Genomic DNA, 19421 nt, shown 5'->3' on the forward strand with positions numbered 1-19421 from the left:
TAATAACATGTAATATCTGAGCTAATAGTAATGTCCACGTCACCCGCCTGGCGCCCACATCTCAGTATTGGGGAACCATAAGTCACTTTCCATTAGCTGATCCCTCACAGATAGATGAAGAATTATATACAAGAGCCTAAACATGGTAAAGTAAGGGCACAGCATTCCTTTGCCCTCAACCAATATGGCGGCGGAACACTTCCTGTTTCCTGGTGACGCTCTAGCTCTGCCCGGACTGTAATATGAGCTGAGCTGGCAGCTGTGGACGCTCTGTCCTCCTGTGTACAGAGACTCTATGATGGATAACGGGACTGGGATGATGGACACGTAGTGAGCGCCCGCTGAGGGGAGACAGGTGAGACCCTGACACGAGGGGCGCCCCCTGCGGGCGGTGTCTGTACCTGCACCTCACATTGCTCTGCTTGCTTTTATTTAGGGTATAATCTGTTTGCTGAGGTGAAAGGGCAAATCCAGAGATTGTTGTCAACGGGGGCAGATTATTAATTCATGGAGTGAAGGGGGGGGGGGTAATAAAAACACGACGAATAATACGACTGTAAATAACAAGCAACAATAACTTTATTAGTTGTAACTTGAGCAATGACATGAGGAAATCAACAGCAGAAACCCGAAATGAGAATCGCGGAAATCATTATTTGTGTCTTTTAGTCGCATTTGGTGAATTTCGCAAAAATCTGAGACAAAATAATTAATGTATTCATAATTCTGTCAGATTCTCTGAGGCGTCTCCTGTAATCAGGTAAAGATCTAACCGGTAATAATGGAGAAGGAGCCTCGTCAAGAAGACACATGGCGACTTATGTAGAAGTCCTGAAAATACATGCAAAGAAAGTAATGCACAATGTAAGAGACTGCGCCATGAAAAACCGTCCGTATGTGCGTAATGGCGACATGTTATATCATGTGGGGCGAACTGCGAGATAACTGACTATGGTCTGACTAGCATAAGGAAAATGTTTGTTCTCGTACCGAGTTAGCCAGTGGGTAGGAAATATAAAAAAACAAAAAACTTGATAGTCTTCAGTAGTTGACACCAGCCCAGTACTACAACCCATACACGGAACGTCTATCAAGGGCAGAATATAACTACTATAATACTACTCCTATGTACAAGAATATAACTACTATAATACTACTCCTATGTACAAGAATATAACTACTATAATACTACTCCTATGTACAAGAATATAACTACTATAATACTGCTCCTATGTACAAGAATATAACTACTATAATACTGCTCCTATGTACAAGAATATAACTACTATAATACTACTCCTATGTACAAGAATATAACTACTATAATACTACTCCTATGTACAAGAATATAACTACTATAATACTACTCCTATGTACAAGAATATAACTACTATAATACTGCCCCTATGTACAAGAATATAACTACTATAATACTACTCCTATGTACAAGAATATAACTACTATAATACTACCTCCTATGTACAAGAATATAACTACTATAATACTACTCCTATGTACAAGAATATAACTACTATAATACTGCTCCTATGTACAAGAATATAACTACTATAATACTACTCCTATGTACAAGAATATAACTACTATAATACTGCTCCTATGTACAAGAATATAACTACTATAATACTACTCCTATGTACAAGAATATAACTACTATAATACTGCCCCTATGTACAAGAATATAACTACTATAATACTACTCCTATGTACAAGAATATAACTACTATAATACTGCTCCTATATACAAGAATATAACTACTATAATACTGCTCCTATGTACAAGAATATAACTACTATAATACTGCTCCTATGTACAAGAATATAACTACTATAATACTACTCCTATGTACAAGAATATAACTACTATAATACTACTCCTATGTACAAGAATATAACTACTATAATACTGCCCCTATGTACAAGAATATAACTACTATAATACTACTCCTATGTACAAGAATATAACTACTATAATACTACTCCTATGTACAAGAATATAACTACTATAATACTGCTCCTATGTACAAGAATATAACTACTATAATACTGCTCCTATGTACAAGAATATAACTACTATAATACTACTATGTACAAGAATATAATTACTATAATACTACTCCTATGTACAAGAATATAACTACTATAATACTGCTCCTATATACAAGAATATAACTACTATAATACTGCTCCTATGTACAAGAATATAACTACTATAATACTACTCCTATGTACAAGAATATAACTACTATAATACTACTCCTATGTACAAGAATATAACTACTACAATACTACTCCTATGTACAAGAATATAACTACTATAATACTACTCCTATGTACAAGAATATAACTACTATAATACTACATCCTATGTACAAGAATATAACTACTATAATACTGCTCCTATATACAAGAATATAACTACTATAATACTACTCCTATGTACAAGAATATAACTACTATAATACTACTCCTATGTACAAGAATATAACTACTATAATACTGCTCCTATGTACAAGAATATAACTACTATAATACTGCTCCTATGTACAAGAATATAACTACTATAATACTGCTCCTATGTACAAGAATATAACTACTATAATACTACTATGTACAAGAATATAATTACTATAATACTACTCCTATGTACAAGAATATAACTACTATAATACTGCTCCTATGTACAAGAATATAACTACTATAATACTACTCCTATGTACAAGAATATAACTACTATAATACTACTCCTATGTACAAGAATATAACTACTACAATACTACTCCTATGTACAAGAATATAACTACTATAATACTACTCCTATGTACAAGAATATAACTACTATAATACTACATCCTATGTACAAGAATATAACTACTATAATACTGCTCCTATATACAAGAATATAACTACTATAATACTGCTCCTATGTACAAGAATATAACTACTATAATACTACTCCTATGTACAAGAATATAACTACTATAATACTACATCCTATGTACAAGAATATAACTACTATAATACTGCTCCTATATACAAGAATATAACTACTATAATACTGCTCCTATATACAAGAATATAACTACTACAATACTACTCCTATGTACAAGAATATAACTACTACAATACTACTCCTATGTACAAGAATATAACTACTATAATACTACTCCTATGTACAAGAATATAACTACTATAATACTACTCCTATGTACAAGAATATAACTACTATAATACTACTCCTATGTACAAGAATATAACTACTATAATACTACTCCTATGTACAAGAATATAACTACTATAATAATACATCCTATGTACAAGAATATAACTACTATAATACTGCTCCTATATACAAGAATATAACTACTATAATACTGCTCCTATATACAAGAATATAACTACTATAATACTGCTCCTATGTACAAGAATATAACTACTATAATACTACTCCTATGTACAAGAATATAACTACTACAATACTACTCCTATGTACAAGAATATAACTACTATAATACTACCTCCTATGTACAAGAATATAACTACTATAATACTGCTCCTATGTACAAGAATATAACTACTACAATACTACTCCTATGTACAAGAATATAACTACTATAATACTGCTCCTATGTACAAGAATATAACTACTATAATACTACTCCTATGTACAAGAATATAACTACTATAATACTGCCTCTTATGTACAAGAATATAACTACTATAATACTGCTCCTATGTACAAGAATATAACTACTATAATACTGCTCCTATGTACAAGAATATAACTACTATAATACTACTCCTATGTACAAGAATATAACTACTACAATACTACTCCTATGTACAAGAATATAACTACTATAATACTACCTCCTATGTACAAGAATATAACTACTATAATACTACCTCCTATGTACAAGAATATAACTACTATAATACTACTCCTATGTACAAGAATATAACTACTATAATACTACTCCTATGTACAAGAATATAACTACTATAATACTACTCCTATGTACAAGAATATAACTACTATAATACTACTCCTATGTACAAGAATATAACTACTATAATACTACATCCTATGTACAAGAATATAACTACTATAATACTGCTCCTATATACAAGAATATAACTACTATAATACTGCTCCTATATACAAGAATATAACTACTATAATACTACTCCTATGTACAAAAATATAACTACTATAATACTACTCCTATGTACAAGAATATAACTACTATAATACTACTCCTATGTACAAGAATATAACTACTATAATACTACCTCCTATGTACAAGAATATAACTACTATAATACTACCTCCTATGTACAAGAATATAACTACTATAATACTACCTCCTATGTACAAGAATATAACTACTATAATACTACTCCTATGTACAAGAATATAACTACTATAATACTACTCCTATGTACAAGAATATAACTACTATAATACTACCTCCTATGTACAAGAATATAACTACTATAATACTACTCCTATGTACAAGAATATAACTACTATAATACTTCCTCCTATGTACAAGAATATAACTACTATAATACTGCTCCTATGTACAAGAATATAACTACTATAATACTACTCCTATGTACAAGAATATATCTACTATAATACTACATCCTATGTACAAGAATATAACTACTATAATACTGCTCCTATATACAAGAATATAACTACTATAATACTGCTCCTATATACAAGAATATAACTACTATAATACTACTCCTATGTACAAGAATATAACTACTATAATACTTCCTCCTATGTACAAGAATATAACTACTATAATACTGCTCCTATGTACAAGAATATAACTACTATAATACTACTCCTATGTACAAGAATATATCTACTATAATACTACATCCTATGTACAAGAATATAACTACTATAATACTGCTCCTATATACAAGAATATAACTACTATAATACTACTCCTATGTACAAGAATATAACTACTATAATACTACCTCCTATGTACAAGAATATAACTACTATAATACTACTCCTATGTACAAGAATATAACTACTATAATACTTCCTCCTATGTACAAGAATATAACTACTATAATACTGCTCCTATGTACAAGAATATAACTACTATAATACTACTCCTATGTACAAGAATATATCTACTATAATACTACTCCTATGTACAAGAATATAACTACTATAATACTGCTCCTATATACAAGAATATAACTACTATAATACTACTCCTATGTACAAGAATATAACTACTACTAGCTGGTACCCGCGACTTCGTCTGCGGTGATTGTAGCAGGGGGTATATACAGGCGCGGGTAAGGTTTTCGTACTGTGTATAAGGTATGGGATATGAAATGTAACTGTGTATCTTGTTGTTGCTGTAATTCGGAGAGCACATGAGACTTTTGTGTTGAATGTAATTTGTATTTCAGCTGCTATATATACGGTGTTGGTATAAACTGTACATAGTGTCTTTGGGACAGAAGTATTTCAGGTTAATATACTTCGATATACGACATTGTATGAGTTGTTATTTTGCGCCAGTACATGTAAGTTTTGGGCACAGGATACTCTGGAGCAGCCACATAAAGTCTGGCCCTGTGCATGACAGTTTAGTAACTCCATGCGCCTCTTATTAATAGCAATTAACCCCATTATGTCCCTCACATTAACCCCAGTGTAAGAGTTACTGATAGAGATGAGCGAGTACTGTTGGGATCAGCCGATCCGAACAGCACGCTCGCATAGAAATGAATGGACGTAGCCGGCACGCGGGGGGTTAAGCGCGCTGGCTACGTCCAAGCGGAAGTACCAGGTGCATCCATTCATTTCTATGGAGCGTGCTGTTCGGATCGGCTGATCCCAACAGTACTCGCTCATCTCTAGTTACTGATATGTGAGAGACTTGGAGGTAATAATTAAGTATCTTCATTACTGAGGTCTTTTATTAGTACCTCCATATGTCTCACATAGTAGTAACCTTTATATGGGGCACACAGGGGTTAATATGAGGGACATGATGGGGTTTATTCCTATTAATGTGAGGCACACAGGGGTTAATATGAGGGACATGATGGGGTTTATTCCTATTAATGTGAGGTACATGGAGTTACTAACACTAAACTAATAACCCCAAATGCCTGACATTAATGAGAATAGGAAGTAAAGGAAGGGAGCTGTGTGTTTCTTACTTTCAGTTTGCTAGCAGCTTCGGCAGGAGCTATCACTATAGCAGGCAGAGACTTGAGCGATTAAGCTCCACCCCCTGGGTTTCCTGCACCCCTCGCAAAGGGGAGTGTCCTTATGCCTCAGCTCTAGCAGGGACTTCATTTAACTCTTGCAGGTCCTGTGCTGCTGGCATGCCAGTGAAATATGGCAGGAGTGCCACTCTTGGCATGTGTGCCAGGGGTTGCTGACCTCTGCTGTAGGGAGTAATATGAATTTTGTGGCTTGCTATGGTCCAAAGTGTGTGAGATTGCAGAGATAGTGATGTGAGTTTGGGTTTTGTGGGGGTCCTGGGAAAAACGTATGTGCGCTATTGTGACGAAAAGTAGCCTATTGCACAATCGAGTGTAGGGACTATGTTTGTGGAAAATTTCAGCCAAATCGGGGTCCAAAGTGTGTGAGATTGCAGAGATAGTGATGTGAGTTTGGGGTTTGTGGGGGTCCTGGGAAAAACGTATGTGCGCTATTGTGACGAAAAGTAGCCTATTGCGCAATGGGGTGTATTAACTATGTTTGTGGAAAATTTCAGCCAAATCGGTGGAGCGGGTTTTGCGTGATTGACTAACAAACATCCGAACACACAAACCCACAAACATCCAAACTCACAAACTTTCACATTTATAATATTAATAGGATAATACTGATCCTATGTACAAGAATATAACTACTATAATACTACTCCTATGTACAAGAATATAACTACTATAATACTACTCCTATGTACAAGAATATAACTACTATAATACTACTCCTATGTACGAGAATATAACTACTATAATACTGCTCCTATGTACAAGAATATAACTACTATAATACTACTCCTATATACAAGAATATAACTACTATAATACTACTCCTATATACAAGAATATAACTACTATAATACTACTCCTATATACAAGAATATAACTACTATAATACTACCTCCTATGTACAAGAATATAACTACTATAATACTACTCCTATGTACAAGAATATAACTACTATAATACTACTCCTATGTACAAGAATATAACTACTATAATACTACTCCTATGTACAAGAATATAACTACTATAATACTACTCCTATGTACAAGAATATAACTACTATAATACTTTTATTCTATGAGAAACAAAAAAACTTGCAAATCTTCAGTAGTTGATCCCTTTTTTAATGGCTAAGTCATGATGAAAGAATATAACGTTTCGAAGCTCTCGGCTTTTTCTTCGGAAATATCTAAAAACAAATTCTGAAGGCTGCATATTTATGTACAACAGGACACATAATAGGGATAGGATTTCAGGAGGGAGGGGGGGAGGCTTATTACTATATACATATAAATATAAACTATTCCCAGTTCCCAGGTTCTTTATCTTTATGGCTGTCTTAGTTCAGTGATTTGTATAGAATGACATGAACCCATGTGATGTATTCATTCCATTCTCCAGAGTGTTAAATAGGGCCATGCACCTGTACTCATAAATCTCTCTCTGTTTCCTAATGTGGTGTATTTGATAATGTGCACCAAATGTCCCACTGATAATCTGTATGTTGGAGAGACCGGACAGCAGCTTAGAATGCGGATGATTTCCCATCGTCATACAATTTGAGAACGAAGACTGGACCTTCCCTTATCAAAACATTTCTGCCAGGAGGACCATAATATCACCAATGATATGAAAATTTTGATTTTGAGAGGGAATTTTAAATCAAGGAAACAGATGGATTTATGAGTACAGGTGCATGACCCTATTTAACACTCTGGAGAATGGAATGAATGTCTCACATGGGTTCATGTCATTCTATACAAATCACTGAAAATATATCTGAAGAAGCCAGGAAGCTTCGAAATGTTATATTCTGTCATCATTATGAGTTAGCCATTAAAAAAGGGATCACCTACTGAAGACTCGCAAGTTTTTTGTTTTTTTATATTTCCTACCCACTGGCTAACACAGGACAAAAACAAACACTTTTCTTTTATTCTTTGGTCAGGTTCAGTCTTTGGTTTCCTTATGTCTTGTTGCAGTTCTTTGTTTCACCACTAGGTGGCGGTGCGGGGTCCAGCTTGTGATCCTGAGTTTCTTGGGTTCTGGACTTCTTGCTGTGTAGTGGAAAGTGATGGCCGCTGCCAGTTTTCCAGTAACGTCTTGGGTGCTGTATCATGAGTTTGTCTTGGCAGTGGTTGTAGAGTAGACGTTCCGACCATAAGCTCACAGGGCAGTCCTCAGGGGGCACTTCCAGGATTTGGGCGGGTGGTGATCATGCAGGCGTCCTGTGACAGAGTCCATATCATATGTCAGGCTGTGACCTGGGACTGTAACCCCTTCCTGACTGGTAGACATGGAGCGGTTGGATTGTGTACAGTGTTCTACCACTAGTCACCTGTAGTAGCGGGCTCTGACCACATGGCGGTGTTATTGGGGCGTAGACTCTGTAGTTTAGACGTGACTTCCAGACACTCTGAGCTCCAGGTATTCAGGTCTTCTACAGACCCCTCCGAATCCTTCTGGCCACCATTTCACTCCAGTCTCTGTCACTATAACATTGCTCCGTGGGGTTTAGACTTAGGTACAGCAGGAACAACGAAACAAGTGAATGGGGTGGTATACAGTCCCAAGGGGGCGCTCTGTTATGTGGACCCCTAAGTGCGTATCTTGTTTCCTCAGGGCTACAGCAGCACATAAGGGGTTACTACTGTATATACTAGTGATCCCATATAGCCGTCCCCGTATGAGACCCCATAATCCCAGACATTAGAGGACGCGGAGACACCTCTTAAGGGGGTCTGTGTATACCGAGCGGAACGTGCCGTAACCTGGAGAAGCCAAGTGATGCCTGGCGACCGCTATCCCTGTCCGGTTACCTCTTGTGGGGCCTCAGCTGGCCGTGGTCCTGTGTACACTGAATATTCAATGGGTTTAACCCCTTGGTGTTCGGCCGCTTACACGGATACCTATGGCGGGGAGGTATTTCATCGAATACTATTCGCTCATCTCTACTGGTAACCGTATATGTGGATATAGAAAGAAGAAGTTTTATTTTACATTAGAGGGGCGTAAGAAATGTCTTCTGGTAGAGAAAGCCAAAGAAAACCTGTGGGTGACAATCTTTGCTGCTCTATGGTGCGTGTAATGTCATTTATTATCAGATCAAAGGGAACGGAAATGGCGGTACTACAGGTAACAGAGAGGGAGCGAATACATGTGTACATAGGGCAGTGCAGCAATGTGTAAGCTATAAAGAGCCTGTTAGTCCATTAGTAATTACATAAATCATCCTGATGGCAACGTGCCGAGAACAGAAGGAATGTGCAAACAGTACAGGTGTGCAGGTGTGATACACAGGGCTGGGATGTGTAGTCGCTACAGCTACAATAGGCCTATATAAGAGCAACTAAGTGGTATAATACTGCCCCTATATAACGGAATGTCACTACTATAATACTGCTCCTATGTACAAGAATATAACTACTATAATACTACTCCTATGTACAAGAATATAACTACTATAATACTCCTCCTATGTACAAGAATATAACTACTATAATACTACCTCCTATGTACAAGAATATAACTACTATAATACTACCTCCTATGTACAAGAATATAACTACTATAATACTACCCCTATGTACAAGAATATAACTACTATAATACTACTCCTATGTACAAGAATATAACTACTATAATACTACCTCCTATGTACAAGAATATAACTACTATAATACTACTCCTATGTACAAGAATATAACTACTATAATACTACTCCTATGTACAAGAATATAACTACTATAATACTGCTCCTATGTACAAGAATATAACTACTATAATACTACTCCTATGTACAAGAATATAACTACTATAATACTGCTCCTATGTACAAGAATATAACTACTATAATACTGCTCCTATGTACAAGAATATAACTACTATAATACTACCTCCTATGTACAAGAATATAACTACTATAATACTACCTCCTATGTACAAGAATATAACTACTATAATACTGCCCCTATGTACAAGAATATAACTACTATAATACTACTCCTATGTACAAGAATATAACTACTATAATACTACTCCTATGTACAAGAATATAACTACTATAATACTACTCCTATATACAAGAATATAACTACTATAATACTGCTCCTGTGTACAAGAATATAACTACTATAATACTACTCCAATGTACAAGAATATAACTACTATAATACTGCTCCTATATACAAGAATATAACTACTATAATACTGCTCCTGTGTACAAGAATATAACTACTATAATACTACTCCTATGTACAAGAATATAACTACTATAATACTACTCCTATGTACAAGAATATAACTACTATAATACTGCTCCTGTGTACAAGAATATAACTACTATAATACTACCTCCTATGTACAAGAATATAACTACTATAATACTACTCCTATGTACAAGAATATAACTACTATAATACTACTCCTATGTACAAGAATATAACTACTATAATACTGCTCCTGTGTACAAGAATATAACTACTATAATACTACCTCCTATGTACAAGAATATAACTACTATAATACTACTCCTATGTACAAGAATATAACTACTATAATACTATTCATATGTACAAGAATATAACTACTATAATACTACTCCTATATACAGTAGATGTATATAAGGATGCTCAGTTTTCTCTGTGTCTTTGTAGTTACATATTTTGTGTTCCTTCCTCTCTCTGTTACATTTCTCGTTTGTTCTTGTCTTATTGGTCTCTGTTTTTCTTCTCTGTGTCTCTGCCTTTTGCTGTTTCCTCTCTGTCTATCTCATTTCATTTCTTTTCTTTCTTTCTTTCTTTCTTTCTTTCTTTCTTTCTTTCTTTCTTTCTTTCTTTCTTTCTTTCTTTCTTTCTCTCTCTTTCTTTCTCTCTCTTTCTTCCTTCCTTTCTCTTTCTCTCTCTCTCTCTCTTTCTATTTCTCTCTCTCTCTTTCTCTCTCTTTTTATTTCTCTCTCTCTCTCTGTTTCTCTCTCTCTCTCTTTCTCTCTCTCTCTCTCTCTGTTTCTCTCTCTCTCTTTCTCTATCTCTCTCTCTCTGTTTCTCTCTCTCTCTTTCTCTCTCTCTTTCTCTCTCTTTCTCTCTCTCTCTCTCTCTCTGTTTCTCTCTCTCTCTCTTTCTCTCTCTATCTCTCTCTCTGTTTCTCTCTCTCTCTTTCTCTATCTCTCTCTCTGTTTCTCTCTCTCTCTTTCTCTCTCTCTTTCTCTCTCTCTCTCTGTTTCTCTCTCTCTGTTTCTCTCTCTCTGTTTCTCTCTCTTTCTTTCTTTCTTTCTTTCTTTCTTTCTTTCTTTCTTTCTTTCTTTCTTTCTTTCTTTCTTTCTTTCTTTCTCTTGTACACTTCTTCTCTCCTATATATAGCAGTCTTCTCTGTAGGTAAGTTCTGTGTCTTCTCCTTGTGATCTTCTTCCTCCTCCGCCTCTTCTCTCGGTCTTTGCCCTGTCCATTGTGTGTGTGTGATGAGGCAGTTGCGTTCTTGCTGCCAGTGACTGTCCCGCCTGCCACATGGCACAGGAGCGGCATTGTATGGAGAGAGGAGGGGCGGCCGCTCGGTCCCTCCTCGCTCACAGACACTTTCTTTGCCTTCTGTCTCCTCAGTCACTCAGAGATGTTCAGCAGCTACTTCAAGGCTGGAGAGAGTCGCGAACGGAACGTCACTGAGAACACCCCCTAGGATCTGAGGAAGACGAGATATGGAGGACGCCATGAGGGGAGGACGCTGCCGGTGAGGACTACTGGTCTTCTCTGACCTGTCCATTCCTGTCCGAGGACTCCTACCCCCATCTGACATATGTACAACCTGTAGGGAGTAACAGTCCCTATAGACAGAGGAGCTGCAGCGTTGCGATGAGATGTGTGTGACCTTGTACTTGTGATGACTTTGTGATTTTTGTATAAGTGATGGCCGATGTGTCCGGCAGGAATCGGGGCCGTGGTCGTGTAATGTGATGTATGGCGGTATTACATCTCCGTGTACCAATGATAGTCATGATGGATCTGTCATGTGATGGTCCGCTCCATGTGTCTGGGGTAGATAACACTGCGCACCGTGTTATAGTTATAGACAAATATTCAGATATAAGATGTGAAATACACCAAAGACTGTGTCACATCTGCGCTGTTATCTCTGGACCCTCCGACACAGGTGTGAGAGAAGAGTAAGATATATTGTGTATCCATCCGTATATCCATATATACTACACGTGTGTGCACTGATATAAGATATATATGTGTGTGTGATATAGTTGTGTATCCATCCATATATACATATATACCACACTGTGTGTACACTAATAGGACTGTTATAAGCAGTTCTTCTATTTGTTGTAGGGGATAGTGATGTCACACGTAGCAGTGGGGGGGGGGGGGTGCGGTATTATTGTGAATTATCACACATTTATAGTACTACTAGCTGGTACCCGCGACTTGGTCTGCGGTGATTGTAGCAGTGGGTATATACAGGCGCGGGTAAGGTTTTCGTACTGTGTATAAGGTATGGGATATGAAATGTAACTTTGTATCTAGTTGTTGTTGTTGTAATTCTGAGAATACGTGAGACTTTTGTGTTGAATGTAATTTGTATTTCAGCCGCTATATATACGGTGTTGGTATAAACTGTACATAGTGTCTTTGGGACAGAGGGATTACCAGTGAATATACTGTGATATACGACATTGTATGATTTGTTATTTTCGGCCAGTATATGTCAGTTTTGGGCACAGGATACTCTGGAGCAGCCACATACAGTTGTCCATGTGAGGAGCCTGGTGTGGTAAATGTCTTCCTGCTACTCTCAGCGTTTGTCCTTGGGATTTATTAATGGTCAGTGTAACTTAAGGGGAAATTGTAGTCGTGTGAATTGTAATGGGGAATGATTTGGTATAATTGGAATGCGCGGGGTTAACACACTGTCACCTGTAGCTGCTCCTGTGGTGGCTGCAATGAGATTTGTTCCTAGTTATGTGACCCGTAGCCTCGCGCCATTACACAATCGGGGGCATCAAGATTACGCATGAGTAGGACAGGGACGCCAATCGTCAGTTCTAGTTTATGTGAAGGGACGCCGGGTAATTCTACGGAGTTGAGGAATTCCACAGGATAACTTGTAGTCTCCTCAGAGGTTAATCGGGGACATTACGGTGCCGAAAGGGTCATGTGCACGATTGCTGTGGTCAGCAACCGTGGACATGACGGTGGCTTGGCAAGTGGATGGAATATTAGGCAAGGGGATGGCTATGGCGGCCGGGCGGCTGCCATAGCGAAGCCACCAGCATGCGCCGTAGTACAACAGCGTATGTCGGCAAAGAGTTAACTGAGCGCCTGTCTGGTGTTTTGGGGGGAGGAGAAATTAATGGAGACGGCAGATTGTTCAGATGTTATGGGGCGTAACGTGTGTATGGTGTGTTCAAAGGGTAGAGCGGAGTGTAGAGGAGAAGGAGTGATTGCGGCTGTGGAGCCGAACTTACCAGTGTCGCCTGTAGAGCTTGGGAACGTGGATGGATGGTGAAGACGAAAGAGCAGGGTGGTCACAGTGCCGTCGGAGAGTGCAGCTGGCTGGAGACGGTATGTCAAGTGCTGTGGCCTACGTTGGAGGCGCAAAATGGTGGCGAGCAGGAACATGTTCTGTAGGTGGGTAACATACGCATGCTCCTGGCAACACAGTGGAGTAGCTGGGTGGGCGGTGTCGCGGAGCGTGCAAGGGGTGGAGGGCCAGCAAACATGGCTGCTCCGGAGCATGGAAGATGTAGCCTCCTGCAGCATTGTTAAGGTGAGGGGCAAAGTCTTAAAGTATATGTATATGTGATTGTGTGGGGTTAGGGGCAAGGCCAGAGAGGGCAATAGGAAGTTTTGTGGTTTGCTATGCTTGAAAGTGTGTGAGATTGCAGAGATTGTGATGTGAGTTTGGGTTTTGTGGGGTCCTAGGTAAAAGGTATGTGCACTATTGTGACGAAAAGTAGCCTATTGCGCAATCCTGTGTAGTGACTATGTTTGTGGAAACTTTGAGCCAAATTGGTGGAGCGGGTTTTGCGTGATTGAGGAACAAACATCCAAACACACAAACCCAGAAACATCCAAACTCACAAACTTTCTATTATAATAGGATTTCAGGGAAGACATCAAACACCTTCTAAATATGTCCTATATAATATCACACCATACAATACAGAAATATACACACCTACAGTATATATACTCCTATACAACTATATATACTCCTATACAACTATTTATACACATACACAACTATATACAGTGTTGGCCAAAAGTATTGGCCCCCCTGCAGTTCTGTCAGATAATACTCGTGTTCTTCCAGATAATGATTGCAGTCACAAATTCTTTGGTATTTTCTTCATTTAATTTGTCTTCAATGGAAAACCACAAAAAGAATTGTCAAAAAGCCAAATTGGATATAATTCCACAGCAAACATAAAAAAGAGGGTGGACAAAAGTATTGGCGCTGTTTGAAAAATCATGTGATACTTCTCTAATTTGTGTAATTAACAGCACCTGTTACTTACCTGAGGCACCTAACAGGTGGTGGCAATAACTAAATCACACTTGCAGCCAGTTGAAATGGATTAAAGTTGACTCCACCTCTGTCCTGTGTCCTTGTGTGACCACATTGAACATGGAGAAAAGAAAGAAGACCAAAGAACTGTCTGAGGACTTGAGAAGCAAAATTGTGAGGAAGCCTGAGCAATCTCAAGGCTACAAGTCCATCTCCAAAGCCCTGAATGTTCCTGTGTCTACCGTGCGCAGTGTCAGTAAGAAGTGTAAAGCCCATGGCCCTGTGGCTAACCTCCCTAGATGTGGACGCAAAAGAAACATTGACCAGAGATTTCACCGCAAGATTGTGCGGATGGCGGATAAAGAACCGCGACTAACATCCAAACAAGTCCAAGCTGCCCTGCAGTCCGAGGGTACAACAGTGTCACCCCGTACTATCCAGCGTCAGCGTCTGAATGAGAAGGGACTGTATGGTAGGAGACCCAGGAAGACCCCACTTCTTACCCACAGACAGAAGCCAGGCTGGAGTTTGCCAAAACTTACCTGAGAAAGCCAAAACCGTTCTGGAAGAATGTTCTCTGGTCAGAGGAGACAAAAGTAAGAAAAGGCCTCAACATAGAGATTACAGGAAAAAGAGAAGAAGACGCCCCCTACAGTCAGACATGGCGGAGGTCCCTGATGGTTTGGGGTTGCTTTGCTGCCTCTGGCACTGGACTGCTTGACCGTGTGCATGGCATTATGAAGTCTGAAGACGACCAACACATTGTGCAGCATCATGTAGGGCCCAGTGTGAGAAAGCTGGGTCTCCCTCAGAGGTCAGGGCTCTTCCAGCAGGACAAGGACCCAAAACACACTTCAGGTCAGCACTAGAAAATGGTGGTGAGAGAAAGTCCTGGAGACTTGTAAAGTGGCAGCAATGAGTCCAGCCCTGAATCCCATAGAACACCTGTGGGGGAGGGGGAGAGATCTCTTGGGGGCAGTTTGGAGAAGGCCCCCTTCACATCTCAGTGGGGACCGCGAGCAGGAGCCAAAGAAGAAGGGTCTAAGATTCCAGCAGAGCCTTGTAAGAAACTCATTGCTGGTTAGCGGAAGCGGTTGTGCGCAGTTATTGTGTCTAAAGGTTGTGCTACCAAGTATTAGGCTGAGGGCGCCAATACTTCTGTCTGCACCAGTTTTGGAGTTTTGTGTAAAATGATCAATGATGTGACTTTTTTTTCATTCTCTTTTGTGTTTTTTCATTGCAAGAAAAATAACTGAAGATATTACCAAAGAGTTTGTGCTGTGTAATCATTATCTGGGGGACAGCGAGGATTATCTGACAGGACTGCAGGGGGCGATACTTATACTGTATATACCCTGTGTCACTTATATACTATATAAGAGTCTGTGCTGTGTAATCATTATCTGGGGGACAGCGAGGATTATCTGACAGGACTGCAGGGGGCGATACTTATACTGTATATACCCTGTGTCACTTATATACTATATAAGAGTCTGTGCTGTGTAATCATTATCTGGGGACAGCGAGGATTATCTGACAGGACTGCAGGGGGCGATACTTATACTGTATATACCCTGTGTCACTTATATACTATATGAGTCTGTGCTGTGTAATCATTATCTGGTGGACAGCGAGGATTATCTGACAGGACTGCAGGGGGGGCGATACTTATACTGTATATACCCTGTGTCACTTATATACTATATAAGAGTTTGTGCTGTGTAATCATTATCTGGGGGACAGCGAGGATTATCTGACAGGACTGCAGGGGGCGATACTTATACTGTATATACCCTGTGTCACTTATATACTATATAAGAGTTTGTGCTGTGTAATCATTATCTGGGGGACAGCGAGGATTATCTGACAGGACTGCAGGGGGCGATACTTATACTGTATATACCCTGTGTCACTTATATACTATATAAGAGTTTGTGCTGTGTAATCATTATCTGGGGGACACCGAGGATTATCTGACAGGACTGCAGGGGGCGATACTTATACTGTATGTATACCCTGTGTCACTTATATACTATATAAGAGTCTGTGCTGTGTAATCATTATCTGGGGGACAGCGAGGATTATCTGACAGGACTGCAGGGGGCGATACTTATACTGTATATACCCTGTGTCACTTATATACTATATAAGAGTCTGTGCTGTGTAATCATTATCTGGGGGACAGCGAGGATTATCTGACAGGACTGCAGGGGGCGATACTTATACTGTATATACCCTGTGTCACTTATATACTATATATAAGAGTCTGTGCTGTGTAATCATTATCTGGGGGACAGCGAGGATTATCTGACAGGACTGCAGGGGGCGATACTTATACTGTATATACCCTGTGTCACTTATATACTATATATAAGAGTTTGTGTTGTGTAATCATTATCTGGGGGAAACTGAGGATTAGCTGACAGAACTGCAGGGGGCGATACTTTTGGCCAACACTGTATATATACCTATACAACTATATATGTACACAGCAATGTATATTACACCATACAACACAGAAATACACACACCTATATATACATTCTCTTATAAATATACTCAGACATATACAGTATATACAATGTATAGATGCACATACACTATATATATTATATACTGTGTATGCTGTGTCTGTTGGGACTTTCCCATTGCGTAGATGGCGGTGTTACCAGATCCTGTTCCCCTGTTGTTCCTCCCCTCATTGTTTTGTTAGTCCGGTATCTAGGAGCCCACCCCAGCCCCGGCCCAGTAGATATACTCGTATTACCAGTCTGAGCTATAGGGGACTGGTTTTCCAGTGACTGGACATGTAGATTCTCCCAGTACTCTGGTGACGGTCAGTATACAGCCTGAGTGACAGCGCGGCAGGTACGGTGTGTTATATGTGAGTTATATGTATATTACAGGGTTACTCTGTGCACTGTATAGAGGTGATGTATACTGGATGGTTCCGGTCATATGAGCTGACTATCTAGTCTCAGGTATTGTTTTTTTAGTCTTTGCAAATCCTGGGCTCAGTGTTAGGTTTCACCGCTGCGCCCTCTGCACTGGGGAATGTCTGAACTTGCTGGAGTCCGTGTATGAATGGCTGCTTAAAGGGGTTTTCTATTTGACTTTACAAACAAAGTTAATGGATAGAGTGTTCACAGGTAGGTGGTAATAGTACATGTATGTGAGTGTGAGTAGCCCTGTCTTGGTAGCAGTCCACCTCGAAGTCTGCAGTTCTTGGTCCTTACCAGCTGTCTGAGATCCGCAGATCGGTGACAATCAGCTGATCACTGGGCCGGGCTGTACTTATTTCCAGACAGGTTTGTCGTGGTAGGATATGTGGGTTTAGTTACCTCTGTTCCAATGATCTAGTCACCAGTGATCAGCTCGGATCGTTAGCAATCTGCTGTGATCGTAGCAATACGGGGCAGATTCCCTGCAGTGCCTCGATAGGGGAAATGAGGAATTGCACAATCAGGTCCTCCAGATGAAATTTAGGCTTCCAGTTTACTAGACAGAATTACTAGGCCTGAGATTCCCTACGTATGATGTTGAAAGGATAGACCACAGACCCGCGTGTGTGTATGTGTGTGTATATATATATATATATATATATATATATATATATATATATATATATATATATATATATATATATAGGCAGGCTCTCTGGAAAGAAACATTGAAGGGATTTTTCAACTAGATTATATTATATGTTAGATCAAGTGCCCCTACTTTCCCCCAGTAGTCACAGCAGATCCATTTACCATCCCCTTATAGTCACAGCGGGTGCCCTTACTTTCCCCCCAATAGCCACGGTAGGACTTTCTCCCCGAGCTGCATGTGTATAAGGAGGTCAGGGGATATAGCGTTCAGTGAAACCAGGGAAAGGCCGCCATTATGGAGCCCACAGTTATCGGCCGCTGAGCTTCTCCTCCTCTATTTTATGGCGTAATAAATGTTCCATCTCTTTATTAGTGACACCATCAGTAAACAGAGGCCGGACGCCATATACAGAGATAAGACATATACAGAGATAAGACGCATCCACCTGGATGGGCCTGTGATATAGGTAACCTCAGGTCAGGTCTTCACTAGAGATACACAGTGGACGGAGCTGGAAGCGGACAGCGCCACCCATTGTGTAGTGGCCGTGCATGGTTACTGCATCTCACCTCCAATACTAGGACCTGTCCAGCATTACAGAAACATCACATTTATATGAATGGACGCTGTGTAATGCCTCATTTTCCCTCTGGTGGCGCTAACAACTAAATAAACAACTGCTGAGGGGGTATGGGGGGGGAGGGGAGGGTCTCAACATTTAGCCTGGAAGCATTTCTGTAATCTGTGACATCCAGGTCTGCTGCGGGACTGAGGCTTTTTAGACTGTAGTGATTTGTGTCAGTCCTTACAGGTTTCCTGGCATTCTGTTCATTATAAACAAAATCGGGATAAACTTTCCCATTCTTATATTTGTGCTGCGACGCCATAGTGTGCGGCCCCGGAGAGGCGACAGCCGGCGCTATATACAGCAGCAAGTCACAGGCAAACGCCAAAAAACAGCATCTTGTGTTAAGATTAACTATGCAGATGAAGATTCCCTCCATGTACATGTGTCAGACGGGTGCGGAGCT

At 39.2% G+C, this 19421-nt stretch overlaps 1 protein-coding gene across 1 annotated transcript in view; it reads left to right on the forward strand.

Moving 5' to 3' along the window:
* Nucleotides 1-264: 264 nt before the first annotated feature.
* B4GALT4 (beta-1,4-galactosyltransferase 4) overlaps nucleotides 265-19421 on the forward strand; it is a 64615-nt gene continuing 45458 nt past the window's right edge. Inside the window, exons 1-2 of the mRNA XM_075263295.1 lie at nucleotides 265-355; nucleotides 11886-12012. The gene's annotated coding sequence lies outside the window, so the exon portion shown is untranslated. The remainder of the gene's footprint in view (nucleotides 356-11885; nucleotides 12013-19421) is intronic.

Source organism: Leptodactylus fuscus, chromosome 2, assembly GCF_031893055.1.
Source record: "Leptodactylus fuscus isolate aLepFus1 chromosome 2, aLepFus1.hap2, whole genome shotgun sequence".
Taxonomy (NCBI): Eukaryota; Metazoa; Chordata; class Amphibia; order Anura; family Leptodactylidae; genus Leptodactylus; species Leptodactylus fuscus.